We start from the raw sequence: 25,075 nt of genomic DNA, 5'->3' as shown, positions 1-25,075 counted from the left end.
CTGTTGCTTCTGCCTAGAACTCTCTTTTCCCTCCACTGTAGGTAGCAGAATTGACTCATTCTAGCATCAATTTCTAAAGCATCACATAGAATTGTTCACCTGTTTACTTGCCTATGGTTTCTATTACCATACAGTATCAGGGACTGTGTCTAATTCCTCAATGAATCCCAGCCCAGTGCACAGTGGCTAGCCCGGAGTAACCCTTAGTACATGAAAAACTGAGCTGAAGTGAAGTTGCATCCCATTCTGCACTAAGTCCTCTACCAAAGAAATATACTTTTTAATTTTTAGGAAATGCTTTTAAAGGGTTTTTACCCCCCCCAAGAATGATGAAATGTCTTTAAAGCTGCAGGGAAACCAGGGCAATGTGTTTAGAGGCATAATTTCTCGAAAGAGAGTGATGAAAAACCATAGCTTATCTTTGAGCCACCCTAGTGAGATCACAGCTTGGACACTGAGCTTAGTTTTATGCACCGTATGTTCTAGGTAACTGGAAGATGATTGCAAAAGATGGCAGTAAGAAGGATTAAGTGTGATTATTTATGAGGCATAGTTAAAAGGAGACAGCATGCATATGTTCACTAACTATAGGGAATAGACGATCTCTAAATATCTGATGAACAAATCCACCCAAGGAATATATTTAACACAACAACAAAGGAATAAGTAAGAGGAGAGAGATAAAAAGATAGGGAAAAAATTTAGAGAATTTTCAGCATATCACAAGATGGTTCTTATTAACAACCAGATTTCTCCAATAACAGCCCAAAAGCTGAATGATTATGGGTTGAGAAATTTGTGAAGGAGACATGAGCATCTGGGTAGAGCTGAGTTTCCCAACCTTATTATGCTTTACATTACAGAAACAATGCATAATTTTTATCTAATTCAATGTTTTCCTATTAGAGATGATTTTACCAGTTAAATAAATACCCCAAGTTCTGGATTATGACCTGTGACATACAGCTGAGATGAATTATGTAGGGAGTTGATCTCTTTGACCTCAAATGCCTTTCTAGTTTTGAAATTTATTTCCATGGTAAAGATTTTCCTGGAGGTCCTGTGTGCCTGAAGAGGATGCTGTTGGGAATATTTGCCTTAAGCAGAAGACTAGTGGACAATTTAAATGACCACCAGGCTTTCCACACATTAGGATAGTCTCAAGCTTTGGCATAATGGGAGGTTTTTGCAAGGTTGCTTTTGTCTCTTTATTTCATGGCTTACCTGAGTGTAATGAGTAGTGCAATGTTGGGCCCTTCTAGTACTTACTCTATTTGCTTTGTATTTATTGTGTGTCTACAACTGAGTAAGACATAATGTTCTTGCCTTCATGGAGCTTCCATTTTATTTGGAGGACATAGATGATAAACAGACAAACAAATGGTGACTAACTTCAAATAAAGCTATTTGCTCTGAAGAAGTGCTATAATGGCACAACCCAGAGGATCTTGCACAAAACTGTCCTCTAGGTCTAAAGACCACCGTCTGTGCACTTACTGATTTCTTAAAGATCTGAAGCCCTTTATTTGTGGTTCTTCAATATCATGAAATGAATAACATATTGTCTTCAGCAATATTTCTTTAAATTCCCTTTTCTTTTTCTTGATGTCCTTCCTCCCCTTTCTTCTAAACCCCAGTCCCACTGGAGTTCTCCTGAGGTCTCCAAAGAGTTCTCAGTGTGAGAGGCTTTGGTTGCTGTAGATTTTGTTTTATATGCGTGTGTTAGTGAGAATTTAGAGAGAATTATCTGTCTTAACTTTTCACATGATGAAGTATACAATGTGGTAGATTGCTTTTTGTTTTGTTTTGGTATAGGTTTAAAGTTTAGAATTATTCTTATTCTGCTAGTCTCCACAATGAGCTCCTGGTGACCCAAAGCCACCTGGAACAGATACTCTTGGTGCCCTGAGTAGTATCCCTATTCCCTCACCCTTTCAGGATATACCAGCTCGACTTCCATTGGAAGCACCTGTATCTCTGGCTTTCTCTGGACACTGAGGCAACTCTGCCCGCTCATGCCTAGAGAGCTAGGGACTTAAGTGCCCCGGAAAATGGCCCCAGTTACTGACTGATGGGAGTTAGTATTTAAACAACCAAGTTCTTTTGTCCCTTTGGTGGGGTAGCTCAGACTATGGCATGTGTTCTACATTGTTTCCTAGAGTTCCTCAGGAGGATTAAGCTCAATCACCTCTTGTAGTAACATGCTTTTTTGTCTGTCTTCCCTTCCCTGTTTCACTTTCCTATTCTACTGGTGTTTCCCACAATTATTGACTTGCACTTGAATACCTGTCTCAGGATTTACTCCTGGGAGAACTCAAAGATACCACCTCCTGGTGATTATTAATCAAGTTGTAGATCAGATAGTCATCCTGTACTGATTGTCTTGGCATTTCGATATCCTGGGTCCAAGGCAAGTGCCATGTGTTGATGCTTCTTATGTATGTATGTATGTATATATGTATGTATGCATGTATATATTGCTGAAGGTCATAACTGACCTTGACCTGACCTTGAGCCCAGTAAACAGCATCACCCTCAGTTGAACTAATACATGTATGTTCACACTAGACTGCTTAATAAGGGTTTAATAAATTATTAGATACCACTGTTTAGATCCTGAGTATATTCATGACATTTACCTTTTGATTGCTAAGTAGAAGATGTAATGATCATAGGCTGATACTCTCTCAGGAGAAGTCTAGTGGTTGAGCTTTCCATTTTCATATGGTTCAATGATTCTTTTCACAGTTAGTCTGGCTGCTGACACATGTGCTGAAATCTCTCATGCCACTCAGTCTGAGAAAAGCTGGTACTGCTGAGCTGAGTCTGCTCGTAAGAGCTAAAAAGAACCGTTGTGTTATCAGAAACAACCCCAAATTGACAGATTAGGCTAGGAAGTCTGGGCAGAGGGTTTAATTTCTATGCACAAAATTAGTCTGTATACAAATTGATCACGTTTCTATTCCATCTGCGATTGTTTTCAATTTCACCTAGTTATCCAAAATTCTCTAGTATTCTAGGTGGTCATGGTGTCTGTGTGATGACCTGTAAACTGACCATAATCCATAGTGACATTCTTTGAGAGCCAAGGTTCTTAGGACATCAGTATTTCACACCAGGACATTTTGTAGGACACCTCGCTACCCTCCATGGGGTTCAAACATCAGAAAGGATGAGAGATAGAAGACTTGGTGTAATGGCCTGCATGTAAGGAAGCAGGCCAAAGAAAAAAATGATGGGAAAAAAAAAGGGAAATTGGGTTGCCTGGGTGGGCATGGAGCCTGCTACAGATTTGCTCTCCCTCTTCTCCCCTGCTTGCTCTCTCTCTGAGAAAGAAAGAAAGAAAGAAAGAAAGAAAGAGGAAAAATAAAGGGAAATGGTGTCAGGGTAAGTAAGAAAATATCCCAGTGTTCGTCCAGGTGTAATTGCTCGTTGCTTCTCCTTAAATGTAAAAGTTGATGGGCAAATATATTTTCTTCCTTGGCACTAGGATTGGTAGGAAAGAGAAGGGAAGTGTACAATCCTGAAGGGAGGCTGCTATAAGAAGCATGGTGTGTAGTACCAAGAGTCTGAAGGCCAGGATTCTAGTCCCTGCTCATAAGCAGCATGATCTTGTACCATTATTTACCTGCTCTGCAATTTGCAATTGCGTTTATGGCAAAATTAAGTTTACTTCTCATACTCCTTTAGACTAGAAACATCTTGAAGTTAGGAATTGCATCTGAATCAGGAATTTATTTCTCCAGCATCCTAGACTATATTGAGAATGATTTTGAATTTGAAAGGGAGCGAGGCACAAGAAACCCATGGTCCTCAGAGATGGATTTAATTGATCTGCACCAAAGAAAGGGAGAATAGAAAGTAAAATGCTACCCTAGATTTCATTCAGTTATTTAAAGCATATTTCCTGAGTGTCTAGTATATATAGTTCCAGGTTCTAGAAATATTGCAGCGAGCAGAACAAAAATCTTCATCTGCATGGATCTTTCATTCTGGAGAACAAGACGATTAAAAAAGATAGATAAATGAATTATATACAGTGTTTGGGAAGGAAAAGTGCTAAGTAGAAAAACAGCACGAAGGGAGAAAGGAAGGGACAAAGGAGTTTGCGGTGCGATTTTAGTTAGGATTACAACAAGGCCGAATGTGGTCGTAAAGTGGATCAAGTAAAGGTCTGCAAGCCCGTTGTTATGAGAAAAATATAAAGAAAAGAAGACTTAAGGATTCAAGAGCGATCCAAAATGGGTAGAGGAAAAGAAAGAAAATCCAGCCAGTGTCTACTGGCGCGTTTGTATGTGTGTGGGGGGGGTGTAAGTTAAACACGTTTAGGAGGAAATAAGGAGGTAAAAAAGCAGCATAGCCTGAAGAATTTTATTTCTTTTAACCACTTGGAAAAAAAAGATTTATTACAAAAATCCCTTTCCCAAGGGATCCTCACCTCAGCGGCTCTCCTGAAACAATCTTTCTCACCCCTGTATCGGAGTTATTGCCATTATAGCTTCTGATTGGCCTGGTGTAGGCTCATACTTTATGCCTATTGGCCCTCGCTTCTGTCCTCAGGCCAGCGGCCATCTTAGATCCCGCCCCCGCCGCGGCGCCATCTGGGAATTGTAGTACCTTCTCCGTCCCGTCGCGGGACTTTTGCCCTCCAGTTCCCGGTTCCCTCAGGCCGCCTCCCCAGTGGGCACATGCCCAGGCGCCGTGCCCCGCGCTCCCTCCCTCTGCCTTTCACTTCCCAGCTGCCAAGATCTTGGAAGGTAGGGGCAGGGGGCAAACCCCAGTAGAAGAGTGTTTCTGGGGTGCGGGTCTTGATTTCCACGCGCGTCTGGTCTGTATACCCACAGTCCAGTGGGGCGGGGTCTGGGTCGCACAGCTCCTTGGGGAGGGGGTGGTGGTGTGTCTGCCCGGAGGACCCTCCCACCCCCTGAACTTGCAGGACCCATTCTGACCAACAGCCCTAACTCTAACCCTTCCCTCATCTGCTGCATAAGGGGTAAACTGAGGCATGGGGCCACTCCAGCGGTTCCAGCGACGCCCCAGCACCCAGACCTAGTGGTGTAGTTGGCACTGGCCGCTTTTGCAAGGTTTGCCAGTGTCCTAGGCAAGTAGCAGGAATCGCTGCCCCAACAGAACTGTGTCAAACACCCAGCGCTGGGTTCCCGAAAGGGAGGGGGAGGAGGCTGAACACGTGCCCCAAAAAGGAGCCAAGTAGGTAGAGGGAAGGCAATATTTTGGGAGGGAATCTTACATTTGATACTTTAAAAACATTTTAAAAAGCACTGAATGCTTTATGGTGGGGTAACTCAATGAGTCCAAACTCGTTTGGGCTATTTTATGGATTAATACAGTTTTATATAAAAATATGCGGGGATTTTAAAGGTAAATCGTGTAACGCTAGGGGAGGGGGTTTGGAGAGAGGAGTCTGGTTAGTGGAACCGGAGTTGGAGCCTCCTCTCTAGGATCAAATTCTCCATCTGGTGTATGACCTTGGACCAGCCACTCACAGTATTTTATCTTGGAAAAAAGAGCTTAAAGATCTCTGGCCAGGTGGCCCAAGGATGCTTTCAGCTGGAGCTGAAAGCTAAATGAGGTCTTGTTTGTGAAAGTCTGCCACTTGCAAACTTACTACTTTATTACTCCGGATCCCTCAAGATATGTGCGGGGACCAGCAGAAAATGATCCCAGGGGTTGTTGTAGAAAGGCTCTGACCTGTGCTGGGCCTGGGATTACTAAAAGCCCCTAGTCGCACCTGTGAAGCCGGGTGTGTCTGAACGATCCCTCTCCGGCTCCATTTTACCACCGGCATCCCACGTAGCGGAGGCGTCTGGGAGTTGGAGTCCCGCTGCGTGTTTCCCGGAGGGCCGGTACTCTATCTCCCAGCGTGCCATTTGGTGCGGCGAAGTGTCTCCTGGGAGTTGAAGTCTCACTTAGGCCGTTTTGTGGATCAGCTCTTTGACTGGGAACTACAACTTCCATGTGGCCCTGCGTTCTTGGCAGCCAGCCTCTGTGTCCACCTGCTGTGAGCCTGCACTAGAAAGATGTTCAGGAAAACTCTTTTGTTGTTGGGAGTGGAGAGATATGTCTAGTAAAGATCTCGTTTATTATGGTTGTCGTCGTTGTCATGGATTGTATATGCTGTTACAAGTGTTAGGGGAGAATTGAATATACTTTTCCAAGTGTTAGGGACTATGCATGCTTTCAAACGCAGCAACACTAGACTTTTTACAGAATGTTCACATTACTTCTTTTCATAACACCGTATCTCCCATCTGTAGATGAGGAAAAACCTTGAGAAGTTGATTTGTCCTCGGTCACACATCTAGTAATAAAATAAAATAATAAAATAATGTGTATTATTAATATATATTACAGTTTTAATTTAATCCTCTCAAAAAACTATATGAGAGACATAACCATTTTATATGCTTTTCACATATTAGAAAACTAAAAGTTTTAGTTAAGCAACTAAGGTTAAGCAACTTGTCCAAATTAACTCAGCTAGGGAATAGACGTACTCAGTAATCCTATCTGTTTTAACAGTCTCTGCTTAAGAAAAGACCCCACCTAGGGCACCTGTGAGGCTCAGTTGGTTGAGCATCTGCCTTCAGCTCAGGTCATGATTCCAGGGTCCTGGGATGCAGCCCCACATCAGGCTCCTTGCTCAGTGGGGAGCCTGCTTCTCCCTCTCCCACATCCCCTGCTTGTGCTCACTCTCTCTGTCAAAAAGGAAAAACAACCCCCCCAAACCCCAAAGACCCCACCTAACAGAGGGGGAGGGAGTCCAGTGTTTCTGAGTACAGAATTTGGAATCTTTCCATCATACCATGTTTCCTCCGTAGTCAGACTAAATGTTAGAGCTGCAAAAACCTTTGAGATCATTTACATTTAAGGCAAAGATCTTATAACAGTTCCTGGCATATAGTAAATGTTCCATAAATGTTAGCTATATATAGCTTTTTAATACCTTTATTTTAGAGGTTAGGAAACTGGCCCAGGTGGTAAGGCCTTTTGCCCAAGGTCACACAGTTGGTTTGTGTCAGAGATGAGACTAGACCCAAGTGTCTTATTTCCAAGTCCAGGGTTATTTTCATTCTACCAGCAGTCAGGTAGAAGGAGCACCAGATATGAAACTGTTTAGATAATGGTTTCTCTTATAATTTGTTCTTTGTAGGCCACAAAGAACCAATTGTTGTAAATTGTTGTAAAGCCTCTTTTCATATTATTTGTAAGGTTGTAATGTTTCAACAATTCAACAAAAGTTTTTTGAGCATCTTTATATGCTCGTATCTCTTCAGGTGCAGGGGCCACATGGATTAAAGTAGTTAATGGGTTAGGGCTAGAAGGACCTGAGGAGAGGGATCCATGGTCTTCATCTCATGCCCTTTCTGCAAGGAGACAGGTTTCTGGAGGCCTTGTGGTAATGTATTTGACCTTTCAGGTTCATGATTTCTTTTACTTGATGTTCTCTTCCTATCCTTATCTCTGTAAATGTTTGATGGAATGCTTTAGGAAATGTTTCTATACTCCTGTCTTTATTTGTATATATGTGTGGCTTTAATTGCTCCCTTTATATTTTGGGAATATCTTGTTTTGGCTCCCAGTGATTTTTTCTCTTTTGGTCTTTCAGACCCTTAAGAACAAAATCTGACACTGTGTTTGAATTCATATAAGTTACAGTCTGACCCTCTAATATGGGATATCAGAAAGGAACACACGAGTTGTTTGAATTATGTAAAACTTCTATTTTAGAAGATACATTGTCCCTTTCAATTATGTATTTACAGGTAATAAAGGAGATAACTCATCTCCTGTGTGTGAAAGCTTCTTTCTATGTAGTTAGATAATAAAGTAACATTTTGTAAATTATTGGCTAAACATTCCTGAAACAGTCACTATGGGAGATGTTCTCCCTATCCCCTCCTGTAGCCCCCTGCCCTGTCTCTCAGCTAACAGTCTGATCATTCAGGTTTCAGCACATGCCTGACCACTGGTAGATACTGAAAAAATATTTATGTAGTTGCATTCATAAGCATCCCTAAGCTCTGTTCCCACATCTTTTTCTGGAATCTCTTTTAAGATAGAAATGCTTTGAAATATAAGATGTCGCAGGTTGCTTTCCTTTCAATGTCTATATTGCGAAGAAAAATCTCAGCCTTTGAGGTCATCTTCCAAGGGGCTGTTTCTTTGGGAATGTTCATATCTGTGATTTCTCAGATGAGAAAGTGATCCAAATAGCAAAACATGGCAAAGAAACCATAGAGAGTGGTAGTCTGGAGACCTATGATTTAAATCTCAGCCCTGCCCTAAGAGGCAGGTTACTTAGCCATTGGCTTTTTCTATAAAAGAGGAATAATAAGCATTTCTCCCTCATAAAGTGAGGATACAGATTAAATAAGATAGTTATTTATTTATTTGTTATTTTCTGTCTTATTTCATTTTTTTAATTGACGTATAATGTATTATTTGCTTCAGGGGTACAGGTCTGTTATTCATCAGTCTTAAAATTCACAGCACTCACCATAGCACATATCCTCCCCAATGTACATCTCCCAGCCACCCATCCCTCCAACCCCCCTCCCCTCCAACAACCCTCAGTTTGTTTCCTGAGATTGAGTCTTTTATGATTTGTCTCCCTCTCTGGTTTCATCTTGTTTCATTTTCCCTTCCCTTCCCCTATGATCTTCTGTCTTGTTTCTTGAATTCCTTGTATCAATGATATCATATGATAAATGTCTTTCTTTGACTGACTTATTTTGCTTAGCATAATACCTTCTAGTTCCATCCACATCATTGCAAATGGCAAGATTTGGGGGGTTTTGATGGTTGCATAGTATTCCATTGTATATATGTACCACATCTTCTTTATCCATTCATCTGTTGATGGACATCTAGGTTCTTTCCATAGTTTGGCTATTGTAGACATTGCTGCTATAAACATTCAGGTGCACATGCCCCTGGATCACTACATTTTTTTTTTTATTCAAAGATTTTATTTATTTATTTGACAGAGAGAGATCACAAGTAGGCAGAGAGGCCTGCAGAGAAAGAGGGGGAAGCAGGCTCCCCACTGAGAGCAGAGCGCCCAATGCAGGCCTCGATCCCAGGACCCTGAAATCATGACCTGAGCCGAAGGCAGAGGCTTAACCCACGGGGCCACCCAGGTGCCCCTGGATCACTACATTTGCATCTTAGAGTAAATAACCAGTAATGCAATTGCTGGGTCATAGGGTAGCTCTATTTTCAACTTTTTGAGGAACCTCCATGCTGTTTTCCAGAGTGTATGCACCAGTTTGCATCCCCACCAACAATGTAGGAGAGTTACCCTTTCTCCACATCCTCACCAACACCTGTCATTTTCTGACTGGTTAATTTTAGTGTTTTTAAAACTTTGAGTGTGTTGTCAGGCATTCAGTAGCTTGTATTCAATAGACGAATAGTAGCTCTTATTTTTATTATTAATGTAAATAATATATGAAGATATATCACATTTATTCACCATTTAACTTGAGGAAGTTATCTGTTTTATAAAAGGATTTGCCATTTGGTTTCTTAGAATAGCAATGTTGGCCATCCCATTTAAAGTGTGAAGTTATCCACAGCTTTGATAATCGATCTTGTCAGCGCAGTGTTACTCTGTGTGTGTAGAGAAATGGTGAAGCTTTTGACTTTTTGTTGCCCACTGAGAGGTCCCTGATCTATGGTTCCATCTCTGTATTGAATCTCATATTGAAAAGTGGCCTGCCTCTGTTGGTGGGGCCTTCTCTCTACTTCTGGAAAGTACTGGGCCTATTCCAGGTGTCTCAGGGTTAAAGTGAAATAGTCATAACCCTGTTGGTGAATAACCCCAGGGCAATGGACATGTGAGCGTGGCAGGGTGTCTCTCTCAGTCTGACAACTGCAACAGCCATGAGGTTACTGATAAGGAGGTGAGTGAGAGAAGAGAGGTGGTGTAAAGGACAGGGAAGGAAAGATGGAAAAGAGCAAAAAGCAGATGGGCAAAGGGATCAGCGGAAGCTCTCAGTAGCCAAAGCACGTCCTTACTCAGTGCATTTATCCTGCTCCAGCTCTGTGCCAGGCACTGCACTGCTCTGCATGGGGGATACAGCAGTGAATGTGGCTGACATGGGTTGGTCACAGTGGTTGGTGGTGGTTAGTTTTAGGCAGGGAAGAGCTTAGAGGAAAGAAGAAAAGCAGGAAGGCAGAAAGGAGGAAAGGGAGGGAAGAATGTAGGAAAGGAAGAGGAGGATATTGGGATTTGATGAGTGGAAGCTGATCTCTGTGTCTGGGGTATAAAAATCATGGGAGGGGAGACATGGGGGAGGAATCGGGCTGCATAGGCAAGCACCAGCGATATTATGCAAAGTCTGGTTACCTGTACTGTAAAGGCATTCTAGACTTCATTCCAAGGGCATTTGGGAAACCACTTAACAGCCTTAACTGGGGGGGGGGGGGGGGGGGGCTCCGGGGTGGCTCAGTAGGTTAAGCATCTGCCTTACGCTTAGGTCATGATCCCAGGGTCCTTGGACTGAGCCTCATGTCAGGTTTCCTGCTCAGCGGAGAGCGTGCTTCTCCCTCTGCCTCTGCCTGAGGCTCTGCCTACTTGTGCTGTCTTTCTATCTCGCTATCAAATACATACAATCTTAAAACACACACACACACACACACAACAAAACAGTCTTCACGGGGGAAACGAAATGATAGGATTTAGTTTTTAAAAGCATGGATGCAGTCAAGATGATGAGTTTGTGAGAGAGAATTGTCCAAGTAGGCCTGTGTTTTTTAAGTGCATATAAATGTCCTGCAGATCTTAAGCTGCGGGTTCTGATTCAGTGCATCTAGAATGGACCAGAGGTTCGGGATTTCTAACAGGCTGATGCTGCTGGCCTGTGGACTGTACTTTGAGGGGCATGTGCTGAGGAGACTCTTGGGCCATCTAGATGAGAGATGGTAGTGGTTCAGAGAATGGACCCCAGGGAGTCACAGGCCTGGATTCTAGTCTTGCTTCTTCTACCAGCCACTTACAGTGTGACTCTGGGGAGAGTGTCCTAGTCTCAAGAAGCCTCAGTTTCCTTATTATCTGTGAAATGGAGATAATAATTCCTATTGTAGAATGGCGTTTTGAGTTTTCATTGAGGTAACACAATAGCTAGCACTCAAGAAATGGTAGCTTTGAATTTATTCTTATTATTGTTAATAAATCTGGCAACTTCATGCACCCTGCTCCATGTTACCTTTTTTTTTTTGTCATATTTTGAATACTAGGTGGAATAGATCACTTTTTTTTTTTTTTTTTTTTTTTTTTTTGGGAGGGAGAGGGGGAAGAGAGGAAGAAGGAGAGGGAGAGAGAGAATCTTAAGCAGGCTCCATGCCTAGGGTGGAGCCTGGCGCAGGGTCCGATCTCACAACCCTGAGATCATGACCTGAGCCAAAATCAAGAGTCAGTTGCTTAACTGACTGAGCCACTTAGGCACCTCTGGAATAGATCACTTTTAATTGTACTGTTTTTGTTTTTATCTCAAGTATGAAATGCTGAACTTGTTCAGTTCTTGGTAAAAACTTGAGTATTATGGGCAACTGGATATATCTCTCCTGTGTAATTGAGACAGTTTAAATTTGATGGGAAAAAACCCTGGGATCCTTAAAGTACCATCTTCTATCTGATTATGATGGGAATTTGAGGCACTTTGCCTCCTCATGTAGATTTATTTAAGCCCAATTATAGTGCCTCCTTCTTTACATAATTTTAACCTGTTTGGATTGCTTTTCAACCAGTGGTTCTCAGTCCTTGCTACAAGTTCAAGTTATCAGGGGCTGGTCCCATCCAGAGAAATTGATTCAGAGTGCGGAGGGGAGGTAGGTATTGGTATTTTCCTTTTTAAATTTCCCATGTGATTCTGAAGTGCATTTAGGAATGAGAACCACTGATTCTAACAACAGAACATCATGAAATGAATCAGGTACAATCTAACAGGTGAAAGGTCTTTGCAGGGAGAGAAATATCTAGAAAGTAGCATTTTGAAGTCTTTGGTCGTGAAAGAGATGATAAGCCTTGTCACAAAGCTTTCCGGGAATTTGATGAACTAACTATAGGTTGTATCCTGGGTTTTCTTTGAAGTGATATAGTGCACCCTTCTGTCCCCCTGTGGCCTGGTATCTCTAGGAGTGCTCACTTTAGTCAGGATTCTCAATTTTGTTTCAGGCTGTATTTCTCTGCTTGATAATTTAGTTTGTTTTATTCTTCATAGCTGAAAAAAAATACTATTAACCCATTAAAACTATGTTCAAAAGAAAGAAACTGAGTTACATGCTTTCATGAGCTGTGGCTTCATTACTGTAAAGGTTTAAACTGTTTTTCAGATAAACTACAACCCATTTTAACCAGTAACATTTTTAAAATTTTTATTAAAAGAAATTTTTTTTTTTTTTTAGATTCAGTAAGTTCCATGCACAGTATGGGACTTAACCAGTAACATTCCTGTGTTCTAATTCAGTAGCCTGAAATGAATGCTTCTAGAGAGGCTGCCTATTATAAATATTGGTTTCCTTTTAAATTTTTTATAGTTACCCTCACCCTCCATTTCATGGCAGAATAATTAGGCTAATTTGGTTAAGTGTCTTTTATTTGCTGGATTATCCATAACATATGGGAACCCTTTCCTTTTAAAAGTTTCTTTTTCCTTATAGAAAATGTATGTCCTTAGGTTTGTTTGTATCTGAATATTCATATTTAAAACCTTCTATCCAGCATCCAGGAGCAGTCTTGGCCTGAATTTCTCTTACCCTGCACCATAATTTTGTTTTTCAGCCTTTCCTCAGCTTTTTTTACCCACTAGGAAGTCATTTCACAATGTACTAGTTTTATTTTTCTACTGTGTTGACTTAATAGAGTTTAATAGAGTTTCTCTCTATTAAGAGAGTGGGAAAAGCTGTTTTTGTTGGAGAGTTTAAAATAAAGTTAAAAAATTACATATTTTATGGATATTTTGTACATAGGCCAAGGTTTTCTTTTAATGTTGTATAAGTAGGAATAGAAGAGAAAAGTGAGAAACTGGCTAAGAGGTTTGCAAAAGGCCCACATTGAGATATTATGGAACTTAAAGACTCTTTCTGAGTCTATTTATGTGTTTATTAGTGTTCCTTATTATGGATTTACCTCTTTTTATTAATAATCAGATTTCCATTAAAATTCAGTGTATTTTGCAGCTTCTCAGACCCACAGCTATTGGAGCTAAAACCCATCATAGATAATGTGGAAGTATCAGTACTCCCTCATGAGGTTTAATGCACGCATATTTTAGTTGGGCACAGTTTGGAGGAGAGTATTGTCTGCAGTCATTTAATCACTGAAGTGTGCGGTATATGGTAAGAACAAAATTTCATTTTCTGCAAGACTTAAAGTCTTCTTCCTGTGCCTTCATTTTTGGGAAAAAAAACAAAACCCAAAAAAAACCCAGAACTCAATGCTGTCTTAAGTCTACACATTAAAGCAGGACGGTACCTGCGTGGTTATGCCAGAAGACATTTAAACGATGCTGGAAGCATGTCTGTGCTTGGAGCCCAGCGGACAGGCAGTGGAGGGGGGCTGGAACCTGCTGGAGTAAGGTTGTTTCTCTCAACCCTGGAAACCGTGCAATTCCTGTTCAGGTTCTTCCAGGAATGAAGCTGGTGATGGAGAGGTAGTGATCCTAAGGTGGGCAGGAAAAAGCAACCAAGAGGTAGAAAGACCTGCAGAGCCTGTGAAGAGGTATGACAACAAAAAAGGTGGTTGAGTTGGGGGGAGGGGGAGGTGGGACATTTTTTGTTTTGACAAATACGTCTGTGAATGGTGTCCTCCAGAGTTGTGCTGTGCACGGCTTGCCTGGTTGTTAACACTGATAGGCCACCCTGATCAATGGGAGGTGTTGGAACCTTCAAAGAGAAGGGATCCTGTACCAAAACAACAGGTGGGCCCTGCACTTGAGCATTGCAGTAGCTGGAATCTGCTGACGGAGCAGCTCTTAGCCAGTGTCCAATGAAATCTGTAGCTGGGGCGCTCTCTTGGCTCCTCGGAGCAGGGCAAAAAGCTTCTTCTAAGCTACAGTTTCCTCTAGGCTCTTGAACTTCCAAGGGGCAACCAGCCAATACTTCCTTGGCCTAGAAGAATTAGCTGTGTTTGGCTTTTAGCACAGATGAAACGGCTGGGTCCAAATACTGTGGGTTGGGCACTGGTTGGAACTGTACCCAAACTTCCTGGTGAGGCCAGAAGCTTCTGCCATTTCTTACAAGCTCCCAGGTGATGCAGATGCTGCTGGTCCATGGGCCACGCTTGGAAATCAAGATTCTAGTTCTTTATGGTTCCTACTATGTTTCCATTCTGTTTTAATGTCATGAATAGGATTGTTTAGAGTTCACAAATACATATGTCACTCTGTTACAGGCTGAGGGTGATCTTGGGCAAGCTGTTTTGCTTTGAAGAATTTTCTTTTCTTCTCCAGAATGGACATAGTCATACATACCTCATAGGTGGGTATGAATACAGTGGGATAATCTATATAAAATATTAGTACAGCACCTCTCATATAGTAATTTCTTAGGAAGTGTTTGCTTTTATTTTTATTATTGCTATTATATTTTACACTTATTATTTTTGAGCTCAGAGATCCAGATCTATAAACTGAGGCATGTGGATTTACCAGTTAGCAGATGTGGGGCCATGGGTAGGTTTCTTGATTAAGTCTGTTTCTTCACCTTTAAATTGGGGGTTACAGTGGTTGCTAACTATGGATGCTGTGAGGATTGAATAAGGCTGTATGTATAAAGCTGTTGGCATGTATTACTTACTCTCATGATTATAATACTAATCACTGGATTTGAGGGTCTGCACAGCAGCTTCTGTTACTTGGCATTGGCCAGGTTTCTCTGAGACTCTCTTGGTCTGGTAGGAACTGCCCACACCAGTGGCAGGTTAAGTGGACAGTGGGCCCAGGATTGGGAAGTAGGTCATACCTGGAAGTTAAGGTCAGCAGGCAGGTGGAATGTGGAATGACGCCTGGTAACAGGTCCCCTAGCAAATCCTAGTTGATGCTGTTGCTTACTCTGACCATGGAGCTTACTGGGCTCCTGCCTGGACAATCTCTGACCTGCCTAATATCCCAGTGTCTGAACCTAATCTCCAACTATATTCTTGCCAGTTCTTACTGCGTGTGAGTCATTCCCTTGCTCATAGCTATGTATTCATTTGGGAAGCATTTACTGAGGCCTTTTGTATGTCAGGCACTGTGCTAGCTGTGGTTCTATGCTGGTGAACAAGGCAGGCACAGTCACTGCTCTCAGGAGTCCAGTGGAGGAGATGGACAATGCTCAAGCCAACAAATGCAATTCTAAGATGCTGAGTACTGGGAAGGAAGAGTTGAAGGTACTGTGATACTAAAAGGGGGTGGGGTAGCCAGAGAGGAGGAGCTGATATTTGAGCTGAGACCTAAGTAAAGGATGAGTGGGAGGCAGCCATATGAAGAACTAGTGAAGTGGTATTCTAGGCAGAAGGAATAGCCTGTACCCAGGTCTTATTTAGGGAAAGAGCCTGACATGCTCAAAGGGATAAAAGAAGGCCTCTGTGGTAGACCATAGAGACTGAAGAGGGGCTGGCACTGTGTGAGGTTGGCCTGTCAGTGTAGGGCCTGGAGATCAAAGTATGGAGCCTGGATTATATTGTCTGGGTGATGGCTCTGTCCCTGAATCCCAGTACTGTGGTCAGAGGCTTGCTTTTTGCTGTCCAGACCTTCCTTCTGTTGACCCATTGCTCTGAGCACCTGCCTCCTGACTTCTTTTTCTTTCCCTCTTGTCAAAACGTTAGTTATGGTCCCAGCTGGTGCTTGCCTAATGCCTGCCATCTCCATAGGCTTCTCTTTTACCTATTAACTCTCTCTCTGGATACTAGGTTCCATGTGTAGAACTCGGTCCCTTTTCATTTCAGAGCGTTTGCTACACCCACTTCCGGCTCTGATGGGCTAGCAGGCTCATCTCCCTCCTGAACTGACCCCTCTGCCATGTGGCAATGAAAATCAAGAACAGAGCCCTTGCTTTGGGGTGCAGAGGAATAGAAAAAAAGAGAAAAAGAAAGGAAGAAGAGCAGTTTGGGGTCTGTTGATGGGTAGAAGAAGAGATAAGATACAATTTTTTAGGTTGGAAGGCAGGTTGAAGGAAGTTTGTTGAGATTCACCCAGTCTTGTCCCTTGTATTTACAAATTTGGAGACGTGGTTTTAGAGAGAGGAAGTGACTTGCTCTTGGTCACAGATGGAGTCAGAAGCAGAATGATGACCTTTTTTCTTAGTCCTCTTTAGGTTAGTTCCTGTGTCTTTAGCTTCCTTAACTTCTACTTTTTTACAGCTTTTGCTTAACCTCTAATTTTTGATCAGTGCTCTCTTCCTCTGACTGTAAGCTCAGTGAAGGCAGGAGTGGTGGCTATTTTGCTGATGCCCCAGCACCTGGTCCCTAACTAAAAAATTGATGTTGAACTTCGCACTGTTGTCCTACTTCTGGGCTCTGCTCCATTACTTCTTCAGTTAGCCAAGTCTTGGTTGCATGGGGGGCATGGGTAGGTAAAATCTGCTGAAGTCCTGGACTTTAGCTCCTCTTACCATTTCTTGGATTTTTGTACAGCCGCCCATTTCCTCCCCTTCATGGAGAGAGTGCCTTGTTTACTGTGTTACTATTGTTTATCTTCCCTCTTTAGAAGTTTGCTCCCTGAGGGCCTGGACTTCAGGGAGCATGGATGGTACTGGTTCCTTGCCCTGTCTCTGTGCATAAAGCAGCGCATGGCCTGTGGAGGACAGAATGTTATGTCTCATCATTACCGTCAAGATCTGAAAGTCTAGGTTGCCTTGAAGGCTGCTGCTCCATGCAGATGGCCATTTATGCTGTACAGATAATGCTGGGAGTCAAGAAGGGGCTCCTAGGAAGGGAGCTGAGAGAAGAGCCTACTTTGGCTCTGAGGACGGACTCTTGTCTGCTTCTCATTAGCTGTATAATCTTAAGCAAAGTTCTCAACCTCTCTGCATCTCTCTTTTCTGTAAAATGCAGACGATAATACTATTTAGCTCTGGGTTGTGCGGATCCAGTGAGACGGTGGATGTGAAGCACAGTGCCTGACGTGTGGTCAGCACTCAATAAATATCACCTTGATTAAACCAGGAAGGTGGCTCCATCTACTCTTGCTGGCTGGTCATTACACGTGGGGGCCAGTTTTCACTTTGAAAATCAGAGCGACGTCTTTCCTGTCGTGCTGTGTTATTTGGTGGACTGTCATATTCTCTTTGGTCATCAAATAAATGTAGAGGCCATCAGTTCTGGCTGTATAAAGTTTGGTGGAAATGTTGATGAACATCAACCCAGGATTCAGCACACAAAAAAGTAAATGCTGGTTGATGTTCAAGACAGAGGAATATAAATCAGAAAACAAACACATCTACCGTACTGTAATATTTAAATGCCTTCTCATAAACACTTAAGATTCTCATTAGTCCAACATCAGAAAAATGATAAATATTAATATTTGTCATCAAAGGAAAGCTTAGAAATCAAAGCAGAGTAAACAACCGTTGTATTTGAAGGATTACATAATACTGAATGAATTTTAATTGGACACCTCCAAAACTCTGTTTTAAAAAAAAATTTCTCCATGGGACAGTTTAATTATTTTTATCCATCATAAAAACTAGTAAAGGTATGCATTTAGTCGGAAAAGATTCAGGGGACTTGCTTATTCCAATCACATTCTCAAAGACTTGGGCTGTTTTGTGTCTTGTGTCTGCAACAGAGACCCATGTGTCCCAGAGTCCCTCTCCTTCTCCAGATCTCCAGTTTGACTTCAGGAGACATACTGGAAGTGGCACTTGGTAGATCATGAAAGGCACTGGGAACTTCCTGTTTTGGCTGTGGATTCCTTCCCCAGGCTTCTTTCCCCTTCCCAGTTCTGAATGTGCCAGAAGCCTGCGCAGTAGTCCCTGGAGTCAACAGGGAACAGTGGGAGAGACAACAGGCTGGTGCCATCACTGTGAGGTGGTCAGGCTTTCCCTCTGCTGCTTTCACAGTGTCTGGTGTGGCTGACTTGGGGTGACAGGACCTTATTGTGTCACTATAAGGATGTGGTGTAGGGAGTCAGGAGCCCTGGGTTTTCGTTGTGGCTCTCACTGCCTTATGCAAGTCTTGACCTCCCTTTCCACACCTGTATAAAGAGGGGCTTGGATCTGATAATTCTCAAGTCCTGTGCCTCTCCAACATCTTATAACCCCAGTGGAGAGCTTCAGGAATAGGCTAAGCCCTTCTTTGTTCCCTCTGCAGAGGGGCGGTTCCTTGGAGTGGCTGGTGTTGGGGCCAGACAAACTCATATCTCACCTTAGCTAATTTACTTTAGTTCTTAGTTTCTTATTCATTATTAGGAATAGTATGAGGTTGTCAGAAGCACAAGAGATAATGATGTTTGGAGATCCATTGCTGTGTTGTTATTATTGTCATATTATGTTATTATTATATTATTATTATTATTAATTATGTTTATATCTGGACTCAGAACTTCTCCGTCTCTTTGTGCCTCAGTTTTCTCATCTAAAAAAATGGGAATAATAAGACTGTACCTCACTAGTTAATCATGAGAATGAGATAATACAGAAAATACGTAGGACACTTCCTGGTATACAATAAGTACCATACATATGTTAGTGATGATTTTAGCTCTCATTTTTATTATTAGTTGCAATACATAGAGTGAAGTAATGCTTTTTTGTAAAGAATAAGATAGGACAGGGCAAATGAGAGTAGTTAACTTCTCTGATGCACATTCTGAAGGAGATTTTTGGTGGTCTAAAAGATCCACCATTTTCTCTAAGCATCTCCTTTAACCTAGGGAACATTAAATAAATGATGTCAAATCTGTATTTCAAAGTCAAGTATCTATATCCAACAAGGGTCTTTAAAATAGTATACTGGAGCCTCTTCAAAATCATGTTCCATAAATACAAAGGCAATGAAACCAGTAACTGGAGAGGATATCTGCACCTCCATGTGTTCATAGCAGCATTATTTACAGTAGCCAAAATATAGAGACAATGTAAGTGTCCATTGATGGGTGAATGGATAAAAAAGTTGTGGTACACACACACACACACACACACACACACACACACAGGAATATTATTCAGCCATAAAAAATGAGAATGGTTGGACCTTGAGGGCATAATGCTAAGAAATAAGTCAGACAGAAACAGAGAAATACTGTTTGATCTCACATATTTGTGAAATCTAAAGACAAAAACAAAAACAAAACCCTAAACTAAACTCATAGGATGAGATCAGGTCTGTGGTTACCAGAGGCAGGGGGTAAAGGGAGCGGGGGAAGGAATTGGAAGAAAGTGGTCAAAAGGTACAAGCTACCAGTTAGTTATAAGACAACTAAGTCCTAGGGCCAACATGGATAGCAGGATCACTGGCACTAACACTGCTGAGTGTTATACATGGAAGGTAAGAGCCTAGATCCTAGGAGTTCTCATCACAAGGAGAATTTTTTTTTTCTTTTCTCTTTATTGTATGTATCTGACAGGATGGTTGTTAACTAAACCTGTTATGATAATTATTTCTCAATATATGTAAATCCAACCGTCATACTGCATATGTTAAGCTTATACAACGCTGTATGTCAGTTATTTCTCAATAAAACTGGAAAAGAGACAGATCTCTAGTGGGAGAATGGGGAGAACAGAAGATAACTAAAATGGTTGAATGCAGATACCTCTGGGGATGACAGCTGGGAAATAGAGAGAAACGAGGCAAGAGATTTTTTTTTTCCTAAAAGCTATGTATTGCCATTTGATTTGAACAGTTATATACTTTATAATAAATTTAAAAATATTTTGTTAGAAGTAAAACAAAACAAAGCAAAACAAAAGGCATCTAATGTTTCGGGTCCATGATCTATCTTCAAATATAGGTTGAAACTAAGTTAGAAGAGAGTTTACTTTTTATCAGATTACTGTGGTTCAGGACTGAAACTAAGACCTTTGTGTGGATTCTCTCATTTCATCTTCAGGACAACTCTATGAGGTAGATACTCTTACCATCTCCATTTACGCATGAGAAAACTGAAACTGAGAGGTTAAGTAAGTGCTTAAGGACACCCTCCTGGCAAGTAGTAGGGCTGGGAATGAGGACCCAGGTCATGTGATTCAGGAGCTTGTGCTCTGCTAGCTGCCTTCCTCAGATGGTAGGAAGGTCAGACCTCCACGATAGCTACTGTTGCTGTATAATGAAGTCTAATGGATCAAGACAAGGATGTAAGTGACTTGCTTTTTATCAAAGACACAAGTCAGCATTCATTTTTATTGTTTCCAAGATAATTCCATTTCATGTAGGGGAATGAATTTCAATATAGACTAGACTTATTTAAGGAAACATCAATATTTTTCTCAAATTGGCAGCATCACAACTGTATTTATGGAATTAAAGAAAACATACTGCATTTATATAATACAAGTTCACTTGGAAACCTAAAATTTCTTTATCTTTTTCTGTATCTTGGCTTACTGCTGTTTGTGTCGGTCTGTTTTTAAAACAGAAATATAAATTATTTCTTGTTAACGCCTTTGGATCTGCAGGCAGATATTAGACTAAGTTGGCGTTCATGACACCAGCATCTTGGTCAGAGGGCCCAAATTATTCTATGAGAAGAGGTATTTAAAAAAAAAACAAAAAAAAAAAAACACTTCTTACCAACTGCATAAGAAAATAATTTATTTTAGAAGATTTAAAAAAAATACTCAAAAAATAAAATGACATTGCCATTCCACCCCCTCATGATAGAACTACCAATATAAGTGAATATGCTTTTTATCCTTTTTTTATTGCCTATGTATATTTATTTATTCTGTTAGTTTTTAAAATTGGGACCATACTTCACATATAGCTTTGTTACCTGTTTTTCACTCATCACTGTACTGTGTGTGTGTTCCCATGCCATTAATGACTGCAAAGTACTCCACTCGTGGAACCTGCGATTATTTTTCATCCTATTCCAATTGTTTAGCATTAGGCTTTTCCCACCTCGATTTCTGATATATATTACTGAAGAATATTTGCATGGATGCATCATGACATCCATGATTCTTTTCTTGGGCCACACTCTCAGAAGGGGAAATGCTGGGTCATATTGTAAGTTGTAGGAGTAGTTCCTTAGTCTTTCCACACTTCACTGCAGGTAATGCTCCCTGTGCACCCAGACTCCCCACTAATGGCTTCTGCTGGGTTCTGTTTCCCAGGGATGTCAGAGAAGACCACAGAGCCAGAAGCTGGTGGGATCATTATTGTCACTCTTCAGGCTGGACTCAGTGATCAAAATAAACATGTTGGACTGCCAGGCCCGGTCTTCACATGGCCTTTATTAGTTAGTCTATTACCTTGTTGGCTCAGAATGCTTCCAGCTGCAAGTAACAGAAAACGCTGACTCACAGTGGCTCAAAAAAGCAGAAGATTATTTCTTCCCCAGAAGAAGAGACCTAGATGTATGGGAATTTGAGGGGTGGGTGGTGGGGTGGGGTAGGGAGGCTGGCTGTGGCTCTAGTTCAGCAGCTCAGAGATGTCAAGAATGTATCTACAGTGTTCTTGGCTTTTTCTTACTGGTCACAGGATGATGCAGTTGAAGCAGACGTTAGGCATGCATTTAGGGAATCAGGGAGGGGTGAGAGAAAAGAAATGGAAGTGATACATTCTTGATCCTAGGAGTTAGCCTGATTTTAAAAAGTGATGCTTCCCCCCCCCTTATTGCAGAAGTAATGTATGATCATTATAGAAAATGTATTTCGCCCATAATCTTGTCACCAGGAGGTAATCACGGCTCTCATTTTGGTGTTTATCCTTCTAGTTTAGTTATAAGTGCTCAAAAAAGTGGGATTACCCTTTGATGGACTGCCTCATAAATGGCCTTTTTAATCAGCATCCATCTTCATGCCTAGCACCTGGTAGAAGCTTTACAAATTTTACTGAAAAATTAATGAATGATTTCAAAAATACGCTATGAATATTTTTCTGTATCGCCAATTATTTGTTTTAGAGTATAATTTTTAACAGCTGCATAACACTCAATTATTTGAATGTTTCATAATTTCTTTGACTGATTCTCTATAATTTCACATGTGGACTTTTAAAAATTTTTAACTATGACAATTCTGTAGTGAACATCCCTCTGCGTTTGTGTATACAAATCTCTCAATATTTCCTTAGATAAATTCCTTTCAGAAGTGAAATCACTGGGTCCAAGGTCCAGTTATGAAGTCCTTGATGTGTATCATCAAAGTGCCCTCTTTGTTTGAAGCATTTTATACTACTTCCCACAATGTGAATTGTTATAACCTTGTTTTAGGGTTTTTTAAAAATTTTTCAGTAGACTTAAAATTTTTTTTCTGAGCAGGTAATATATTCATCTGGTTAAAAAAATCAAAACAATAGAAAAATATATAAAGTTTTGCTGCTCTTGTGCCCATACCCCTATCTCTGCCCCATTTCCCTTAGGGTAGTCACTTTGATTAGTTTCTTTTGAACTTTTTTGGTATTTTTTAATGTACATAGGAAAATATGCATCTAAATTACTTTTCTTCCTTTTTTTACAAAAAAAGGGACATGCAATATACACCATTCTGTACTTCACTTTATTTGGTTTGACTGCTATATAATGTTCTGTTATGTGAATACTCCATAGTTTTGTTTATCTATTCTCCTGTCTGGCCTTATTTGAAACTCGTATCTTTTCAGCCAAACCAGGCCCAAATGAACTGTGGTATTCTGGCCCTGCGGCAATGCCACTAATAGGAGCAGGCAGCTATATCTTAATTTCCTAGCCCTACTGCCTGGGCTGCTGCTCATTTTGACTTTGCCTCCCAGGGTGTAGTTGGCAGGGTCTGAAGTATTCTGAATCCAAGGAGGGAGAGAATTATAAAGGTAGGTTTCTCCTCTTTGAAGACCCATTGGCCCCCCTAGCTTGGCTTGTGAGATATTTCATTTCCTACTTTGGGTAAAGAACAACTCCTCCATTCTTATTCAAGGGATGGTGGCTCCCATAGGAAATAATGTGCTGTGTACTTTTTTTTTTTTTTTAATATATCATGTATTATTTGTTTCAGGGGTACAGGTCTGTGAATCATCAGGCTTACAGAATTCACAGCACTCACCATAGCACACACCCTCCCCAGTGTCCATCCCCTAGCTACCCTCTCCCTCCCCAAGTCACCCAACAGCAACCCTCAGTTTGTTTCCTGAGATGAAGAGTCTCTTATAGTTTGTTTCCCTCTCTGGTTTTGTCTTGTCTCATTTTTCCCTCCCTTCCTCTATGGTGTGTACTTTTTAAGGAATTTCATGTCACAGTTCTGGCCCGTTGTGTCCTCCTTCAAAAAGCTCTAGGGAAGAATCCTTCCTTGCCTCTTCCAGCTTCTGGGGGCCCCAGGCATTCTTCGGCTTGTGGTTCTATTTCCTTCACGTGGCCTTCTCTGTGTCTTTTCCTCTTCTGCTTGACAAAGACATCTTTCTTTGGGGGTCACCAGAGACTTTGATTTTAGTGCTCAGATTCCTGAACCTGTGCTCTGCTCTATTGTGTCCTGGGAAGCGCCACAGAAAAAGGCTATTTTCTCTTCCAAATGATAAAAGAAAGGGGCTTTCTTGCTCAGTGTTGCCGCTTTATTGTCCTGCACAGTGCCTTGTACAGTGCAGAGGAAATGCTCAAATGGAACGTCTTCATCAGTGAGTGATACACTGACTATACGAAGGCAGGTTTCGTGTCTCTTTCTACTTTCCTCTGGGTTGAACCTCCCCAGGTACTTCAGTTGTCCCTTGTGTGAAGTTCAGAAACCTCTACCATTCTTGTTACCCTCCTGTAGGTACTTTCTAACTTGGCCAGTATTTCTCTTAAAATATGCCTTCCAGAATGAACTCTAGATAGGATCTAAGTAACAGGATTCTCATGGTTTGCATACAGTATTTTTTGTAAAGTATTCCTAGTTGTGAGGAGTTGGAGAAAAAGGAATGCTCGTGAACTGTTTTTGGGAATGCAAACTGGTACAGCCACTGTAAAAAATTGTATGGAAGATCCTCAAAAAACTAAAAATAGAATTATCATATGATCTAGTAATTCAACTACTGGGTATCTTCCCAAAGAATATGAAAATGCTAATTCAAAAAGATATATGCACCCCTATGTTTATTGCAGCATGATATTTTGCTAAATTATGTAAGGAACAGAACTGTCTATTGATAGATGAATGGATAAAGAAGATGTGGTATATATTCACAATAGAATATTACTCAGCCATAAAAGGGAATGAAATCTTGCCATTTACAACAACATGAGTGGATCTGGAGGATATAATGCTAAGTGGAGTAAGTCAGTCAGAGAAAGACAAATACCTCTCACTCATATGTGGAATTTAAGAAACAAAACAAGCAAACAAAGAAAAAAGAGACAAACCGAGAAATAGACTGTTAATTATAGAGAACAAATTGATTAGTTAGCAGAGGGGAGGTGGTGGGGGATGGGTGAAATAGGTGAAGGGGATTAAGGGTACACTTATCATGATGAGCACTGAGTAATGTATAGAATTGTTGAATCATTATATTGTACACCTTAAACTAATATCAAACAAACAAACAAACAAATAAAAGTAGCCCTGGCTTGTGTTCATTTTGGAGCAACTGCTAAATTCATTGCTGGTAATTACTAGATAAGGACATAAAACAACAACAACAGCAAACTCCCTATACTAGTAGCCCCAATCAGTCACTGAGTTTTTTAGGGCCAAATTCAGCCCTTAGTTAAATGCAGTTTTGATTGATTCTGGATTCTGGGGATGCATTTTGAGATTGGAAAGAACAGTCCAGACATCACACTTTGGGGTTTAGTGGAAAGGGCAGCATACTCATGAATAAATTCAGTTTTCCCTCTCCATTCCAATTTGGTAAACCCATGGAAAAAAGTTGTGTGCTGTAAGAACTATAAATGATCCAAAGCAGGTTTTTTTTTTCCCCCCAAAAACAGATCAGGATTTTCATGACCAAGTATTAGAG

The 25,075-nt window shown here is 41.1% G+C and overlaps 1 protein-coding gene across 1 annotated transcript in view; it reads left to right on the top strand.

Annotated features, from left to right (window-relative positions):
* The first annotated feature begins 4,628 nt into the window (after positions 1 to 4,628).
* LOC111144098 (fragile histidine triad) overlaps positions 4,629 to 25,075 on the top strand; it is a 1,461,119-nt gene continuing 1,440,672 nt past the window's right edge. Inside the window, exon 1 of the mRNA XM_022498223.1 lies at positions 4,629 to 4,757. The gene's annotated coding sequence lies outside the window, so the exon portion shown is untranslated. The remainder of the gene's footprint in view (positions 4,758 to 25,075) is intronic.

This window comes from Enhydra lutris, unplaced genomic scaffold, assembly GCF_002288905.1.
Source record: "Enhydra lutris kenyoni isolate GAN:26980312 unplaced genomic scaffold, ASM228890v2 scaffoldscaffold10, whole genome shotgun sequence".
NCBI lineage: Eukaryota > Metazoa > Chordata > Mammalia > Carnivora > Mustelidae > Enhydra > Enhydra lutris.
Note: the sequence above shows the minus strand (reverse complement) of the source record. Positions and strands in the feature narration are given on the sequence as shown.